We start from the raw sequence: 15,510 nt of genomic DNA on the forward strand, positions 1-15,510 counted from the left end.
AAACCGTAACCCCGGAGGAATACATAAGGGACACTTTCCACAACGTCTCAGATTCCAAAAAGGAATAGGTATGTGGCACGGTAAGTAAACCGACTCCAAAACATTTCTAATACCATTTTTTCTCCGTTTTGGAATATTGAAGAAAATAGGAAAATAAGAAGCAGTCCGGGAAGGACACGAGGCGTCTACGAGGGTGGAGGGCATGCCCTACCCCCCTGGGCGCACCCCCTGCCTCGTGGGCACCTCGTGCGCTCTCCGGACTCTGTTTTCTTGCACGATACTTCTTTTGGCCGGTAAAAATTCATTATATAATCTCCCAAAGGTTTTGACCATCGTACCACGCAAAAATCTCTTGTTTCTGTTTCGAGCTATTTTCTGCCAGGGTTGTCAAGGCCAGGCATCATGTTGTCTCCCTCCTCCTCCAACAATGAGGGCAACGATGCTTGGCTAATGAAGATAGAGCTGAAGAGAGAAGAGCTCGAAGAGATCAACAAGGATGATGGGATCAAGAAGGCCGTGGGGGATCAAGTTCCGGCAGTAGTAGAAGAAGACATCCTTCAACCTCATCATAATCTCTTTACCCCAACGGAGATTGAAGCTTTCAATAAGATTGAGTTAGCTCACATTCAAAACAAGTATCTCACGAGTGAAAATATTTTGTTGAAGGAGCATATCATCACACTCAAGGGCATTATCCGCAAATTGGAGGACCTCCTACGCTCGATGTGCGACTATCCATCATCACCAACACCTTCTTCACCAACAAAGAAGAACTGAGTATCGGGTATGCACACTTTGCTTGGCAACTGCCAAGCTTGGGGGAGTGCCCTGGTATCGTATCACCATCACACTTTTATCTTTACCGTTTTTCTTAGTTCAATCCTTTTGGTAATATCTTGATCTAGTAGAATAAAATTTTAGTATGATCTAGTTTTGAGTTTTACTTTATGATCCTTCTATGTAATCGAGTCTGTGAGCTATATATAATAAAGATTAGTGTTGAGTCAAGGGCTTGGTTATCTTTATATGATCTTGAAGGAATAAAAGAAAATATAAAAAGAAATAAAGAGATCATATGGACCTTATGGAGAGTAATGACTTAACATATAAAGAGTATGATGAATAAAAATTGTTGAGAGTTGACAAGCATAGTTTTGGTCATCGTTGCAATTAATAGGAAGTAATAAAGAAAGAGAAGTTTTCACATATAAATATACTATCTTGGACATCTTTTATGATTGTGAGCACTTATTAAAATATGACATGCTAAAGAGTTGATGTTGGACAAGGAAGACAACGTAATGAGTTATGTTTTCTTACATATGAGATAAATTATATTTTCATGGATCATCCAACATGTTAAGCTTGCCTTTCCCTCTCATGCTAGCCAAATTCTTTGCACCAAGTAGAGATACTACTTGTGCTTCCAAATATCCTTAAACCCAGTTTTTCCATGAGAGTCCACCATATCTACCAATGGATTGAGTAAGATCTGATACGTCTCCGTCGTATCTACTTTTCCAAACACTTTTGCCTTATTTTGGACTCTAACTTGCATGATTTGAATGGAACTAACCCGGACTGACGCTGTTTTCAGCAGAATTACCATGGTGTTATTTATGTGCAGAAACAAACGTTCTCGGAATGACCTGAAACTTCACGGAGCAACTTTTTGGAAAATATAAAAAATACCTGCAAAAGATGAAGGCCAGGGGCCCACCACCTGTCCACGAGGGTGGGGGTGCGCCCCCTACCTCATGGGCCCCCTAGAGCTCCTCCGACTCCAACTCCAACTCCAACTCTATATATTGTGTTTCGGGGAGAAAAAAATCAGAGAGAAGAATTCATCGCGTTTTACGATACAGAGCCGTCGCCAAGCCCTAAAACCTCTCGGGAGGGCTGATCTGGAGTCCGTTCGGGGCTTCGGAGAGGGGAATCCGTCGCCATCGTCATCATCAACCATCCTCCATCACCAATTTCATGATGCTCACCGCCGTGCGTGAGTAATTCCATCGTAGGCTTGCTGGACGGTGATGGGTTGGATGAGATCTATCATGTAATCGAGTTAGTTTTGTTAGGGTTTGATCCCTAGTATCCACTATGTTCTGAGATTGATGTTGCTATGACTTTGCTATGCTTAATGCTTGTCACTAGGGCTCGAGTGCCATGATTTCAGATCTGAACCTATTATGTTTTCATCAATATATGAGTGTTCTTGATCCTATCTTGCAAGTCTATAGTCACCTATTATGTGTTATGATCCGTTAACCCCGAAGTGACAATAATCGGGATACTTACCGGTGATGACCGTAGTTTGAGGAGTTCATGTATTCACTATGTGTTAATGCTTTGTTCCGGTACTCTATTAAAAGGAGGCCTTAATATCCCTTAGTTTCCGTAAGGACCCCGCTGCCACGGGAGGGTAGGACAAAAGATGTCATGCAAGTTCTTTTCCATAAGCACGTATGACTATATTCTGAATACATGCCTACATTACATTGATGAACTGGAGCTAGTTCTGTGTCACCCTAGGTTATGACTGTTACATGATGAACCGCATCCGGCATAATTCTCCATCACTGATCCATTGCCTACGAGCTTTCCATATATTGTTCTTCACTTATTTACTTTCCCGTTGCTACTGCTATCATCACTACAAAATACCAAAAACATTACTTTTACTACTGTTACCTTTTGCTACCATTACCACTACTATCATATTACTTTGCTACTAAATACTTTGCTGCAGATATTAAGTTTCCAGGTGTGGTTGAATTGACAACTCAGCTGCTAATACTTGAGAGTACTCTTTGGCTCCCCTTGTGTCGAATCAATAAATTTGGGTTGAATACTTTACCCTCGAAAACTGTTGCGATCCCCTATACTTGTGGGTTATCAATGCCTGTGCTGCAAGTGGGGAGCAAAGAGGCGGCGGCCTGGGAGGCAGCGGAGGTGTTGCTAGCAGGGAGCGGCGGCGGCGGCGACCACCCCTCCAGTGGAGCTATCCAGGCGGTGGGGGCGGCGTGCTCAGTGGATTGACAATGACGACGGCACCCTTCGTGAGAAGATCACCCGGTGGATTGACGACGACGAACGGACCTTGTCCTCAACATGTGTGGTACATTACAACAACTTCTCAAATTTTACCCACATCTGAGCATCTCAAACAGAGCATGTCTGAAACGTGCCTTTCTGGACAGAGCGATTGGCAGCATCGACACCAGTGGTACGAGTATGCATTTCGACATGGCAATTTTTGTGTGGAAGATGGTAATTTACTGAACTGAATTCTTGCAATTAAATTTAGATAGTTCATTTTCATATGGCAATTTATTTCTTCGACCCTGCATCTGCGACACCTCCAGTTCGTCTACAATGTATCAATTGCAGGATACAAGCTCGCTAGTGTTTTGTGTCCTTCCATTGCACATTGCTGCAACATTTTTCGTAGGCTGCCAGTCTGTGGTTTGTTCTAGAGCACATGGCAAGTTGCAGATAAAAATGTGCCCTCTCCCAAAAAAATGATGGAAAAATTGTTTTGCAGTGATGGCAAGTTGATATGCACCCCCATTGCAAATTTGCCATGTTTTTTGTTTGGGAAACAACAATTATTGACATGGCAAATTCATATATGTGACATCTTTTTGCAAGAAGATCATTTTGGTTCAGTCATCTTATAGCGGTAAAAATGTCATGGCAATTTCAAACCCATTGTTGGCATGGCCAATTTCAATATGTAGTTTTTGCTTTTGGCAGTACAGATGTCATGGAAATTTTGTGTAGAAACATGGCAAATACAGTCCAAATTACATTATGTAAATTGCCATGGCAATATATTCTTCTTAAGGGTGCGACAAAGTCAGGCATGTTAGTTGTATATAGTTACAGTCTACTACAGAAGATGGTTAACACCTCAATGTTGTGACTCAAGTGTTCTCAATGATGTTTTGACTTTTGATTCAAGTGTTCTCAGTGATGTGCCTGAGTTTCTTGAAACTTCAAAAAAGGAAAAAAAAGTTGTGGTTAAGGAGGCTAGTTCCTCTTCCTGGAGGGTCGACCTATCAATCCTGACCAAATTTCGAATTGTACACACACAATGCATTTCAACAAAGAAAAACACAACGGGAGAATCGTACAGATTTATGCAAGGTAACCTGACATAAAAGTTAGAACTCTTCAATGGTGACAATCATACTGATATACCAATTGTAAAAATCAAATGCAAAGCTTGGCCTGCATCTTTTGGTAAATGAGCTTAGTAGAACACGCTATAGTGGTATTGGCCAAAGCTTCCATTCCGAGTGGTGCTTGTATTCAGGGTCTAATATGACTCATTCACCAGTCACTCAAACGCTCTATCTGAATAGCTTAAGGGTTGATGTTTCCAATCCTATATGGCACTTTGGACACATTCTGCAATGAATTTTGAGGCCTGAAATTGATGTTTAGGGAAGTGTTAGAATTTAAGGACACCTGCGTGCTAAATCTTATCACAGAGCTACAGAAAAAAGTGGATGACCAGATTATATTCTTTTTTTCATATAGAAGTATCTATTGGCTTGAAAGACTCATCCTTTAATAGTATAGATATGAGGAGCTCACTGATGGCAAACTCAGCTGAAATTTGGGTTGTTCATAAATTATCAGATACATAGTTACTTATCCATGTATTTCTAACAAGAGATTCTTGCAATTGAAGTTTAAGTCATTATTTTTATTGGTATATGATATTAGATGCCTTAGGTTTTTACCATATTAAAAAGCATATGAATTAGAAAGAAATACGAAACCTTAGTAATCTTGTTCTTCTTTACCAAGTCACTATCCAAGCATCTTCCTCCTGCATATGTTGGAAACTTCACGCTGTCTCTTGTTATTTCCAGCTTAAACAGGTGCATCTTTGACCAAGTATAGGACGGGCAGATGTCGTGAAAGGAATACTCATGGTTTCTGAAGACTGACTATGTTCCCTCGAGTACTACGCAGCAACAAACTCAGGTCAGTGTGCATTAAGATCTACAATAGTATGTGGTTGTCATGCAGAATTGAATACTTTACCTTGAGTTGCTATAATTTGATCCAGCGACTTCATGTGCTAAGGACTTCCTTGTAGACTATGTTCTTCATGGTCGTTAATAAGGGCTCAGATCTTTTTCGCTTATTTGAATTATTGATTTGTTCCTTGCCCTTACCCTTACAATTGTCGTTGTTCTTGATGGCGAGAATCTTAATGTTCCTCTTCGCAGTGGCTCTAGACAATGCAACGTAGAGTTGACCGTGAGAGAATATCAGGTCCGGTAGGTACACCCCGACAATCGGGATGGTCTTCCCTTGCACCTTGTTGATTGTCATGGCAAAACCGAGCCTAATAGGGAACTGCTTCCTCTTAAACTTGAAAGGGAATATATCGTCATCGGATGGGCAGAGAGGTATCCGAGGAAGGAACACCCTCCTACCAGCATGTTGTCCTAGCACAATTTCTTCGTTTTAAGGCACTCCCTTGACTATTCTTTGCTCTCATACTTTGTTTGTGAGCTCGCTCCCGAGCCCTACTCTGTGCTCTGCTCTCCTGCCTCTGCTCACGGGCTTGATTCCGCTGTTCATCTTTTTGGTGATCATTGGTTCGCTGCGAGGGATTTATGAGTTCACTGGGGGCATCATTATCATCCACGGTACGACTAAGGTACTCACCTGCACCATTGTGGAGCCGTTAAATCTGGTTCAATGCACATGGACACAACAAGTAGAGTAAAGATGGGAGGATTATCGTCTGATTCGAAGTTGCTCCCAGCCTTACTCACAAACCGGGGGGCAGAAGCTGAAGCTTCAGATTCTCCGAATGCCAATGCATGAGTGGTCGACATTACGTTGGGTGTAGCTAAGGTAGATGCATCAAGGCGCGACATTGCGATAGATTCAGCGCAAGGGGTGTTGCGCGTAGCCGCGAGTCTCTTCTTGCGCTGAGCTAGCACGTTCTGCTTCTCCTTGAGTGGTATGTTTTGCAGACGTGTTCTTCGGCGGGCGTTTGTCTCTTGCTTGTCATGGGACGACATATTTTGGTAGGCCGCCCTTCTAAGGGTGTTCCTCTGTTGCTTCTCCTCTGGTGTCATTCATTGCCTGGCTTCTCTTTGACGGGCAGTCCTCTCCTCCTCGGTTTTTTTCCTAGCTTGTCTGCAATGTGCATTGATTTCCTTGTTGGGGATCGTTGCAGAAATTAAAAATTTTCTATGCATCACCAAGATCAATCTATGGAGAGACTAGCAACGAGAGAGAGGGGAGTGCATCTTCATACCCTTGAAGATCATAATGCGGAAGCGTTACAAGAACGCGGCTGAAGGAGTCGTACTCGTAGCGATTCAGATCGCGGTTGATTCCGATCTAAGCGCCAAACAATGGCGCCTCCGCGTTCAACATACGTACAGCCCGGGGACGTCTCCTCCTTCTTGATCTAGCAAGGGGAGAGGAGAAGTTGAGGGAGAGCTCCGGCAGCACGACGGCGTGGTGGTGGAGCTTGCAGTTCTCCGGCAGGGCTTCGCCAAGCACTACTACTACGGAGGTGTTGGGGAGGGAGAGGGCTGCGCCAGGGGAAGGGCTGCGGCTCCCATGCGCCTCCCCACTATATATAGGGGTGGAGGGGGCTGGTTTCTTGCCCTCCAAGTCCATTGGGGCATTGGCAAAGGTGGGGGAAAGAAATCCCATCATTTCCCTTCCCCACCGATTGTTATCCCCCTTTTTTAGGGATCTTGATCTTATCCCTTCGGGATATGATCTTATTCCTTCTAAGGGAGGATCTTGGTGCGCCTTGACCAGGGGTGTGGGGCCTTTCCCCCACTACCCACGTTCATGTGGGTCCCCCATGCAGGTGGGCCCCACTCCGGAACCTTCTAGAACCTTCCTGGTACAATACCGAAAAATCCCGAACATTTTCCGGTGGCCAAAATAGGACTTCCCATATATAAATCTTTACCTCCAGACCATTCCGAAACTCCTCGTGATGTCCAGGATCTCATCCGAGACTCCGAACAACATTCAGTAACTGCACACTAATTCCCATAACAACTCTAGCGTCACCGAACCTTAAGTGTGTAGACCCTACGGGTTCGGGAATCACGCAGACATGACCGAGACAGCTCTCTGGCCAATAACCAACAGCGGGATCTGGATACCCATGTTGGCTCCCACATGTTCCACGATGATCTCATCGGATGAACCACGATGTCGGGGATTCAATCAATCCTGTATACAATTCCCTTTGTCAATCGGTACATTACTTGCCCGAGATTCGATCGTCGGTATCCCAATACCTCGTTCAATCTCGTTACCGGCAAGTCACTTTTACTCGTTCCGTAACACATCATCCCGTGATCAAATCTTTGGTCACATTGAGCTCATTATGATGATGTCCTACCGAGTGGGCCCAGAGATACCTCTCCGTCACACGGAGTGACAAATCCCAGTCTCGATTCGTGCCAACCCAACAGACACTTTCGGAGATACCTGTAGTGTACCTTTATAGCCACCCAGTTACGTTGTGACGGTTTGATACACCCAAAGCATTCCTACGGTATCCGGGAGTTGCACAATCTCATGGTCTAAGGAAATGATACTTGACATTAGAAAAGCTATAGCATATGAACTACACGATCTAGTGCTATGCTTAGGATTGGGTCTTGTCCATCACATGATTCTCCTAATGATGTGATCCCGTTATCAACGACATCCAATGTCCATGGTCAGGAAACCGTAACCATCTATTGATCAACGAGCTAGTCAACTAGAGGCTTACTAGGGACATGGTGTTGTCTATGTATCCACACATGTATCTGAGTTTCCTATCAATACAATTATAGCATGGATAATAAACGATTATCATGAACAAGGAAATATAATAATAACTAATTTATTATTGCCTCTAGGGCATATTTCCAACAGTCTCCCACTTGCACTAGAGTCAATAATCTAGTTCACATCGCCATGTGATTAACACTCACAGGTCACATCGCTATGTGACTAACACCCAAGAGTTTACTAGAGTCAGTAGTCCAGTTCACATCACTATGTGATTAACACTCAAAGAGTTTTAGGTTTGATCATGTTGCTTGTGAGAGAGGTTTTTGTCAACGGGTCTGAACCTTTCAGATCCGTGTGTGCTTTACAAATCTCTATGTCATCTCCTAGATGCAGCTATCACGCTCTATTTGGAGCTAATCCAAATAACTGTTCTACTTGGAGCTATTCTAAATTGTTGCTCCATTATATGCATCCGGTATCTCTACTCAGAGCTATCCGGATAGGTGTTAAGCTTGCATCGACGTAACCCTTTACGACGAACTCTTTTACCACCTCCATAATCGAGAAAAATTCCTTAGTCCACTAGTTACTAAGGATAACTTTGACCGCTGTACTGTGATCCATTCTTGGATCACACTTGTACCCCTTGACTGACTCATGGCAAGGCACACTTCAGGTGCGGTACACAGCATAGCATACTGTAGAGCCTATGTCTTAAGCATAGGGGACGACCTTCGTCCTTTCTCTCTATTCTGCCGTGGTCGAGCTTCAAGTCTTAACTTCATACCTTATAACTCAGGCAAGAACTCCTTCTTTGACTGATCCATCTTGAACACCTTCAAGATCATGTCAAGGTATGTGCTCATTTGAAAGTACCATTATGCGTTTTGATCTATCCTTATAGATCTTGATGCTCAATGTTCAAGTAGCTTAATCCAGGCTTTCCATTGAAAAACACTTTCCAAATAACCCTATATGCTTTCCAGAAATTCTACGTCATTTCTGATCAACAACATATATTCATCAGAAATTCTATAGTGCTCCCACTCACTTCTTTGGAAATACCAGTTTCTCATAAACATTGTATACACCCAAAATCTTTGATCATCTCATCAAAGCATACATTCCAACTCCGAGATGCTTACTCCAGTCCTCAGAAGGATTGCTGGAGCTTTGCATACTTATTAGCATCTTTCAGGATTGACAAAACCTTCCGGTTGTATCACATACAACCTTTCCTCAAGAAAATCGTCGAGGAAACAATGTTTTGACATCCTATCTGCAAGATTTCATAAATAATGCAGTAATCGCTAATATAATTCCAACAGACTCTTAGCATCGCTACGAGCGAGAAAGTCTCACCGTAGTCAACTCCTTGAACTTGTCGGAAAACATCTTAACGACAAGTCGAGCTTTCTTAATGGTGACATTTACCATCATTGTCCGTCTTCCTTTTAAAATCCATCTGTACTCAACAGCCTTATGACCATCAAGTAGTTCTTCCAAAGTCTACACTTTGTTTTCATATATGGATCCTCTCTCGGATTATATGGCCTCGAGCTATTTATCGGAATCCGGGCCCACCATCGCTTCTCCATAGCTCGTAGGTTCATTGTTGTCTAGCAACATGACTTCCAAGACAGGATCACATACCACTCTGAAGTAGTACGCATCCTTGTCATCCCACGAGGTAGTGACTTGATCTGAAGTTTCATGATCACTATCATAAGCTTCCACTTCAATTGGTGTAGGTGCCACAGGAACAACTTCCTGTGCCCTGCCACACACTAGTTGAAGAGACGGTTCAATAACCTCATCAAGTCTCCACCATCCTCCCACTCAATTCTTTCGAGAGAAACTTTTCCTCGAGAAAGGACCCGATTCTAGAAACAATCCCTTATTGCTTTAGGATCTGAGACAGGAGGTATACCCAACTGTTTTGGGTGTCCTATGAAGATGCATTTATCCGCTTTGGGTTCGAGCTTATCAGCCTGAAACCTTTTCACATAAGCGTCGCAGCCCCAAACTTTTCAAGAAATGACAGCTTAGGTTTCTCTAAACCATAGTTCATACGGTGTCATCTCATCGGAATTACGTGGTGCCCTCTTTAAAGTGAATGTGGTTGTCTCTAATGCCTAACCCATAAACTATCGTGGTAATTTGATAAGAGACATCATGGTATGCATCATATCCAATAGGGTGCAGTTATGATGTTCGGACACACCATCACACTATGATGTTCCAGGCTATATCAGTTGTGAAACAATTTCCACAATGTCTCAATTTTGTGCCAAACTCGTAATTCAGATATTCATCTCTATGATCATATCATAGATATTTTATCCTCTTGTCACGACGATCTTTCGACTTCACCCTGAAATTACTTGAACCTTTCAATAATTCAGACTCGTGATTCATCAAGTAAAGGTACTCAACATCTACTCAAACCATCTGTGAAGTAAGAACATAACAATGTCCACTACACGCCTCAGCACTCTTTGGACTGCACACATCAAAATGTATTACTTCCAACAAATTGCTTTCTAGTTCCATTTTACTGAAAACGAGGCTTTCAGTCATCTTGCCCATGTGGTATGATTTGCATGTCTCAAGTGATTCAAAATCAAGCGAGTACAAAACGGTCCATTTGCATGGAGTTTCTTCATGCATATATACCAATAGACATGGTTCGCATGTCCCAAACTTTTCAAAAACGAGTGAGCCCAAAGATCCATCAACATGGAGCTTCTTCATGCGTTTTGTACCGATATGACTTATGTGGCAGTGCCACAAGTAGGTGGTACTATCATTACTATCTTTTGGCATGAACATGTGTATCACTACGATCGAGATTCAATAAACCATTCATTTTAGGTGTAAGACCATTGAAGGTATTATTCAAATAAACAGAGTAACCATTATTCTCCTTAAATGAATAACCGTATTGCGATAGACATAATCCAATCATGTCTATGCTCAACGCAAACACCAATCTCGATGGTAGAGGGAGTGTGCGATGCTTGATCATATCAACATTGGAAACACTTCCAACACATATCGTCAGCTCACCTTTAGCTAGTCTCCGTTTATTTCGTAGATTTTATTTCGAGTTACTAACACTTAGCAACCGAACCGGTATCTAATACCCTGGTGCTACTAGGAGTACTAGTAAAGTACACATCAACACAATGTATATCCAATATACTTCTATCGACTTTGCCAGCCTTCTTATCTACCAAGTATCTAGGGTAATTCTGCTCCAGTGGCTGTTCCCTTTATTACAGAAGCACTTAGTCTCGGGTTTGGGTTCAACCTTGGGTTTCTTCACTAGAGCAGCAGCTGAATTGCCGTTTCATGAAGTATCCCTTCTTGCCCTTGCCCTTCTTGAAACTAGTGGTTTCACTAACCATCAACAATTGATGCTCCTTCTTGATTTCTACTTTCGCGGTGTCATACATCACGAACAACTCAAGGATCATCATATATGTCCCTGATATATTATAGTTCATCACGAAGCTCTAGCAGCTTGGTGGTAATGACTTCGGAGAAACATCACTATCTTATCTGGAAGATCAACTCCCACTTGATTCAAATGATTGTTGTACTCAGACAATCCGAGCACAAGCTCAACAATTGAGCTTTTCTCCTTAGTTTGCAGGTTAAGAAAATCGTCGGAGGTCTTATACCTCTTGACGTGGGCACGAGCCTGAAATTCCAATTTCAGCCTTCAAAACATCTCATATGTTTCGTGACGTTTCAAAACGTCTTTGGTGCCTCAACTCTAAACCGTTTAACTGAACTATCATGTAGTTATCAAAATGTGTATGTCAGATGTTCGCAACATCCACAGACAACGTTCGAGGTTCAGCACACTGAGCGGTGCATTAAGGACATAAGCCTTCTATAAAGCAATGAGGACAATCCTCAGTTTACGGACCTAGTCCGCATAATTGCTACTATCAACTATCAACTAATTTTTCTCTAGGATCATATCTAAACAGTAGAACTATAGCGTGAGCTACGACATAATTTGCAAAAATCCTTTTGACTATGTTCAGAATAATTAAGTTCATCTTATGAACTCCCACTTAGATAGACATCCCTCTAGTCATCTAAGTGATTACATGATCCGAGTGAACTAGGTCGTGTCCGATCATCACGTGAGACGGACTAGTCAACGTCGGTGAACATCTTCATGTTGATTGTATGTTCTATACGACTCATGCTCGACCTTTCGGTCTTCTGTGTTCCGAGGCCATGTCTATGCACATGCTAGGCTCGTCAAGTCAACCTAAGTGTATTGCGTGTGTAAATCTGTCTTACACCCGTTGTATGTGAATGTAAGGATCTATCACACCCGATCATCACGTGGTGCTTCGAAACGACGAACTGTAGCAACGGTGCACAGTTAGGGGAGAACACTTCTTGAAATTTTAATGAGGGATCATCTTATTTACTACCGTCGTTCTAAGCAAATAAGATGTATAAAAATGATAAACATCATATGCAATCAAATAATAGTGACATGATATGGCCAATATCATATAGCTCCTTTGATCTCCATCTTGGGGCTCCATGATCATCTTGTCACCGGTATGACACCATGATCTCCATCATCATGATCTCCATCATCGTGTCTTCTTGAAGTTGTCTCGTCATCGACATGCAAGTCGTGATTCCCTTGACAAGAACATGATCAATCTCATACATCACATATATCATTCATCACATCCTTTTGTCCATATCACATCACATAGCATACCCTGCAAAAACAAGTTAGACGTCCTCTAATTGTTGTTTGCATGTTTTACGTGGCTGCTATGGGTTTCTAGCAAGAACGTTTCTTACCTATGCAAAGACCACAACGTGATATGCCAATTGCTATTTACCCTTCATAAGGACCCTTTTCATCGAATCCGATCCGACTAAAGTGGGAGAGACAGACACCCGCTAGCCACCTTATGCAACTAGTGCATGTCAGTCGGTGGAACCTGTCTCACGTAAGAGTACGTGTAAGGTCGGTCCGGGCCTCTTCATCCCACGATGCCGCCGAATCAAGATAAGACTAGTAACGGCAAGCATATTGAACAAAATCAACGCCCACAACTACTTTGTGTTCTACTCGTGCATAGAATCTACGCAATAGACCTAGCTCATGATGCCACTGTTGGGGAACGTAGCAGAAATTCAAAATTTTCCTACGTGTCACCAAGATCTATCTATGGAGAAACTAGCAACGAGGGGAAGGAGAGTGCATCTACATACCCTTGTAGATCGCTAAGCGGAAGCGTTCAAGTGAACGGGGTTGATGGAGTCGTACTCGTCGTGATTCAAATCACCGATGATCCTAGTGCCGAACGGACAGCACCTCCGCGTTCAACACACGTACAGCCCAGTGACGTCTCCCATGCCTTGATCCAGCAAGGAGGAGGGAGAGGTTGATGGAGATCCAGCAGCACGACGGCGTGGTGGTGGATGCAGGGCGTCACAGTAGCAGGGCTTCGCCTATACTACGAGGGAGAGACGTAACGGGGAGAGAGGGAGGCGCCAGGGGCTGGTGTGTGAAGTTCCTCCTCTCCCCTACTATATATAGGAGGGCCAAGGGGGGTGGTGCGCCAGCCTAGGAGATCCAATCTCCTAGGTGCGGCTGCCCAAGGGAGGTTTCCCTCCCCCACAAGGCACCTAGAGGTGCCTTCCACTAGTGGGACTCCTCCCATATGGAAACCCTAGGCGCATGGGCCTATAGGGGCTGGTGCCCTTGGCCCATATAGGCCAAGGCGCACCCCTTACAGCCCATGTGGCCCCCCGGGACAGGTGGCCCCACCCGGTGGGCCCCCGGGACCCTTCCGGTGGTCCCGGTACAATACCGATAACCCCGAAACTTGTCCCGATGGCCGAAACAGCACTTCCTATATATAATTCTTTACCTCCGGACCATTCCGGAACTCCTCGTGACGTCCGGGATCTCATCCGGGACTCCGAACAATATTCGGGTTACTGCATACACATATATCTTCATAACCCTAGCGTCACCGAACCTTAAGTGTGTAGACCCTACGGGTTCGGGAGACATGCAGACATGACCGAGACGTTCTCCGGTCAATAACCAATAGCGGGATCTGGATACCCATGATGGCTCCCACATGTTCCACGATGATCTCATCGGATGAACCACGATGTCAAGGACTTAATCAATCCCGTATACAATTCCCTTTGTCTAGCGGTATGTTACTTGCCCGAGATTCGATCGTCGGTATCCATACCTGTTCAATCTCGTTACCGGCAAGTCTCTTTACTCGTTCCGTAACACATCATCCCGTGATCAACTCCTTGGTCACATTGCGCATATGATGATGTCCTACCGAGTGGGCCCAGAGATACCTCTCCGCTTACACGGAGTGACAAATCCCAGTCTCGATTCGTGCCAACCCAACAGACACTTTCGGAGATACCTGTAATGCACCTTTATAGTCACCCAGTTACGTTGTGACGTTTGATACACCCAAAGCACTCCTACGGTATCCGGGAGTTGCACATCTCATGGTCTAAGGAAATGATACTTGACATTAGAAAAGCTTTAGCATACGAACTACACGATCTTTGTGCTAGGCTTAGGATTGGGTCTTGTCCATCACATCATTCTCCTAATGATGTGATCCCGTTATCAACGACATCCAATGTCCATGGTTAGGAAACCGTAACCATCTATTGATCAACGAGCTAGTCAACTAGAGGCTTACTAGGGACATATTATGGTCTATGTATTCACACGTGTATTACGATTTCCGGATAATACAGTTATAGCATGAATAAAGACAATTATCATGAACAAGGAAATATAATAATAACTAATTTATTATTGCCTCTAGGGCATATTTCCAACAAGCTGAACATGTGCAGAACTCGGAGGTGCCGTGCTTTCGGTGCTTGGATCAGTCGGATCGTGAAGACGTACGACTACATCAACCGCGTTGATATAACGCTTCCGCTTACGGTCTAAAAGGGTACGTAGACAACACTCTCCCCTCTCGTTGCTATGCATCACCATGATCTTGCGTGCGCGTAGGAATTTTTTTGAAATTACTACGTTCCCCAACAGTGGCATCCGAGCCTAGGTTTTATGCGTTGATGTTGTGCACGAGTAGAACACAAGTGAGTTGTGGGCGATATAAGTCATACAGCTTACCAGCATGCCATACTTTGGTTCGGCGGTATTGTTGGATGAAGCGGCCCGGACCGACATTACGCGTACGCTTACGCGAGACTGGTTCTACCGACGTGCTTTGCACACAGGTGGCTGGCGGGTGTCAGTTTTGAAGGAAATATGCTAGAGGCAATAATAAAAGTTATTATTTATTTTCTTATATCATGATAAATGTTTATTATTCATGCTAGAATTGTATTAACCGGAAACATAATACATGTGTGAATACATAGACAAACAGAGTGTCACTAGTATGCCTCTACTTGACTAGCTCGTTAATCAAAGATGGTTATGTTTCCTAACATGAACAAAGTGTTGTTATTTGATTAACGAGGTCACATCATTAGTTGAATGATCTGATTGACATGACCCATTCCATTAGCTTAGCACCCGATCGTTTAGTATGTTGCTATTGCTTTCTTCATGACTTATACATGTTCCTATGACTATGAGATTATGCAACTCCCGTTTACCGGAGGAACACTTTGGGTGCTACAAACGTCACAACGTAACTG

Source organism: Triticum urartu, chromosome 5 (assembly GCF_003073215.2).
Source record: "Triticum urartu cultivar G1812 chromosome 5, Tu2.1, whole genome shotgun sequence".
Lineage (NCBI taxonomy): Eukaryota > Viridiplantae > Streptophyta > Magnoliopsida > Poales > Poaceae > Triticum > Triticum urartu.